The following is a 4,349-nucleotide window of genomic DNA, read 5'->3' on the forward strand; positions in this document are numbered from 1 at the left end:
GATAGGGTATTTGCCTTGCATACGGCTGACGTGGGTTCGATTCCCAGCATCCCATATGGTCCCCTGAGCACTGCCAGGAGTAACTCCTGAGTGCATGAGCCAGGAGTAACCCCTGTGCATCGCTGGGTGTGACCCCAAAAGCAAAAAAAAAAAACCTTAATGGCTTTCATATGACATGATTCATATTTATTGGTTTGGGAATTAGGGCCATACTCAGTGGTGTTCAGGGATGATTCCTGGCTCTGTGTTTCCACAGTGTTCAGGGAGTCAGATGAGGTGCTGGGCATCAAACAGGAAACAACAGTGCACAGACTAGCACCAAAACCTTGCTACTGTCTCTCCAGCCCTCTCAGGTTATTTCTTCACATATATACGCCCAAGCTGTGGCTTCAATCTAGACCTGATATTTCATTCTTGTTTTTCCCTTTCTCTTCCCTTCTTTTCTGTTACAATGACTGGGGTTCATTTTGATCATGGTCCTCATACATGTGATTGTGAAATCACTCATGAGGAATCCCACAGCTATTTTCTTTTAGGGAAAACAGTCAATAGTGCCTTCAGAATTATGTTTGACCTGTGGTCAGTGACAGGGATCAAACTCAAGGCCTTATGCCTGAAAGGCAGATAACTTTATCACTGAACTATCCTCAAACCCTGACTTAAGATTTTCTTGGGGCCTTAAAAAAAAGGCCCTCCCGTTGATCGTCGATTTGCTCGAGCGGGCCCAGTAACGTCTCCATTGGAGACTTTGTTGTTACTGTGTCTGGCATATTGAATACGTCACGGGGAGCTTGCCAGGCTCTGCCATGAGGGCGAGATACTCTCGGTAGCTTGCCGGGCTCTCCAAGAGGGGCGGAGGAATCGAACTCGGGTCGGCCATGTTGGCTGCGTGTAAGGCGAACGCCCTACCCGCTGTGCTATCGCGTTTTTAATTTATGAAAATATAAATGTAAGTATCATTGCTTAGCAATTTTAACTTGCAGGAATTTAAAAAAAAAAACCTGTTCTCATAGATTTTGATTCTTTCCTACGCTTCATTTTTTCATAGGTATTTGTTATTCAATAAAATTTTATTTTTCCCCCCCAAATAGCCCATTCATGCACCTAAGTATCTTGACAGTCAATTTCAATATTACCCAAACACTGTGCCACAAGTCATTATTGTTTTGCCTCTTGGTGCAAAGAGGATTCTCGAATTGGCAAGTGCCATTTCTAGGAGACTAATTTAGGACCTATTTCCAAACATGCAGTAAATGATGCCATTTTGGTGTGGGAAATCATTCTCCAAATAAAAACCCAAGGTCAGGACAATCCCTGGGTAAAACAAGTTTAGCTTAGTTTAGAGGGTGGGAATAGAAATGTACAGTGTAATCAAGCAGGAAACGGCATGCTAGAATAGAATAAGAGATTACCATGACTCCAGTGTAAATGAATTAAAGGTACTTGCTGATTTCTTGTCATAGTGTGGTCATGACTTTGTAAACATCCCATCCTTTGTTCTTAACATATGCGTAACTCTTAAGGAATGACCTTTGTGATGGAATCCCAGGGGAATTTTTTGTCGAACTAATCAATAGTGGGACTGTTGAGGGTAGCCAGCTGCCTGAACAAGTCACTTTGTACATTCTTTGCAAATGACTCTGCGAGACAAAGTGGAAGATGCTAGTTCTATATGGTTTATAGTGCGGATTCCCCACATTTTGATATGTGGAGACTGATTCCATTGAAAGTCTTTGCTTTATTAAAATGTGTAGATTTTATGATGGCATACATTTACCAACTTACAACTGCTTTTCTACTCCTGACAACCATTCCCGTAGCTTACATCTTCTATATTTTTCTTTCTTCTTTATTTTTTTTCTAATAAAAAAATTGTATTTACTAAGAAGCATTCAGAATGTCAACAAAACAGCTGCAACTGTTTTCTTTTTCTTTTGCAATTACAGAGTGGTATTCAGTTAACAGAACAACAATTATTTCGTATAAGCTGTATCAGAGACAACTGAAGATGAAAAAAAACTACCATCCACATATATAACTAATTTGTGCTGTGCACCAACAAGAACCTGCTTTAAATTTCCATGCCAATTTACAACCCCCATACTGTACCAGGCAAGGTGAGTTGGCTATTGAAAATGCCATCGGGACAGGGCTATCTAAAGACACATTCGGTAGTGTGTTAACTATACAAAAAAAGACACTGTACAGTTTAAAAACAAACCTTACACAGACTTACATTTCAATTTTTTTCTTTAAAAGGAGTGAGTTGTGTACAGGGGGGTTAAATGCTTTATAAACAAGAAAAAAAACTGCGCTAGAACTGACTTATTCATCATCATCATCTTCTTCATCTTCGTCTTCGTCATCCTCCTCTTCTTCCTCATCCTCTTCATCCTCTTCATCTTCCTCCTCTTCCTTCTTATTTTTTTTTTTTTGCTCTTTTCAGCTTTAACAACTCCCTTCTTGGCCACATCAGGCTTTCCTTTATATCAGTATGCAGCAATATCCTTTTAGTATTTCTCCTTCAGCATGGCAGCCTTCTCGTAAGGCTGCTTGTCATCTGCAGCAGTGTTGTTCTACATCTCTCCCAGTTCCTTTGCAACATCACCAATAGAGAGGCCAGGAAGCTCTCCTTTGATTTTGGGCGATACTCAGAACAAAACAAGAAAAAGGCCGAAGGAGGCCTCTTGGGTGCATTGGGATCCTTGAACTTCCTTTTTGTTTCCCTTTTAGGAGGGATATAAGTTTTCATTTCTCTTTCGTAACCGGCCTTGTCAGCCTTTGCCATGTCTTCAAATTTTCCTTTCTCTTTAGCAGACATAGTCTTCCACCTCTCTGAACACTTCTTAGAAAACTCTGAAAAGTTGATGGAAGCATCTGAGTGCTTCTTCTTGTGCTCCTCCCGGCAAGTTTGCACAAAGAATCCATATGATGACATTTTGCCTCTCGGCTTCTTAGGATCTCCTTTGCCCAAGTTTAATTATTTTCCTCTGCGAAGCACAGAGTCGCCCAGTGCCGGTCCGGCTCTCACTTGCCCCGGCACTGTCTCTATGGAGCTCAATGTACTGCAATGGCTGTGAGAGCGGGAGCTAGACTTCTTTCTTCTTTAACTGGAAAAAGGAAAACAAGAATTTTTTTAAAATTGAATCACCATGAGACTCAATTTTAAATGGCTTATATTTTGGTTGAGAGGTTAAAAAAAGTGATCAATTTCTTTATCAACCTCGTTGACAAAATTGTCAGACATTGAAAATGCATTTTGTGGTGATGTTCATATCACTTGTATCGCTTGCTCATCAATTTGCTCAAGCGGGTGCCAGTAATATCTCCACTCATCCCTGTCACATGCTAGAGTAGCCCAATGACATCTGCTCCCACCAGGAGCACAAAGAGCATCAAACTGTTCCTTCAGGATTTTTTTTTAGTGAAACACCATGAGGTACAGTTGTAGATTTACAAATTTTGTGGGGATCCTGACAAAAAAGTCTAATCCTCTCATAGGTGGGTGGCCAGGCATTCTTTTGACCTACCGTGGAATCCAGTCAGTAAGTGCAGCGCTCCTCTCCAAAATCACATTGTGTGTCCAGCCCATCTGATTTTCGATGCGTTGTCAAACGAAGCAGTGTCCCTGATCCTCGATAGTAGAAGAGATCAGAACTCTGGGTTCCTTCTCTCACTTAAGTGAAATGTGATACTCCAAGCATAGCTCTTTCAATTTCTCTTTCGGAGACCCACACAGCATTTGCATGCTGTTTAGGATCCTTCACAACTTCACAAACTGTATTCCGAATTCACCACCAGGATCTCACCATTCTACTAGATGATCATCAACGTAAAAGGAGGGATTCGGCAGGGCAATGCCATTTCACTGAAACTCTTCAGTACCACCCTCGAGAACGTCATTATATAATATGCTTTTATCAAGCAAAATAAACCATGTTTTACGTTGTCTGCTGAAGGCTTGTTTAGCTTAGACAAGTTTGTACACTTTCACCCATCTTTCACTATTTTCAAAATCCACCTTTCCTGCATTTAGTATCCACTGCCCACTATGTCTCTAAAGCATGTTCATCTCTTTATAGTGTCTTCATAACATTCTATTTCTGGAATACGAAAACTGAAATCAATTATACGTTCAGATTGTCCATTTTGATAAGAATTAGGTTTGGGGTAGTGAGCTCATGCCAGTTCTTTATCTCTACGGAGATAATTTTACCAAGGGAGGAAACAAAGATCACATACTCTGTTTTGGACTCCTGAGATTTTCAAGTAATATCACAACCATTGTTGCTTCTTACCATTACTATATATCTGATACATAATAAAATAAAAAATAGAATTTTTATTAT

The 4,349-nt window shown here is 40.4% G+C and overlaps 1 pseudogene; it reads right to left on the reverse strand.

The window, feature by feature from the left end:
• Positions 1-1,899: 1,899 nt before the first annotated feature.
• Positions 1,900-2,974, reverse strand: LOC130027990 (high mobility group protein B1-like; annotated as a pseudogene).
• Between the last annotated feature and the right edge of the window lie 1,375 nt (positions 2,975-4,349).

The sequence above is a fragment of the Sorex fumeus genome, unplaced genomic scaffold (assembly GCF_029834395.1).
Source record: "Sorex fumeus unplaced genomic scaffold, SorFum_2.1 ptg000038l, whole genome shotgun sequence".
NCBI lineage: Eukaryota > Metazoa > Chordata > Mammalia > Eulipotyphla > Soricidae > Sorex > Sorex fumeus.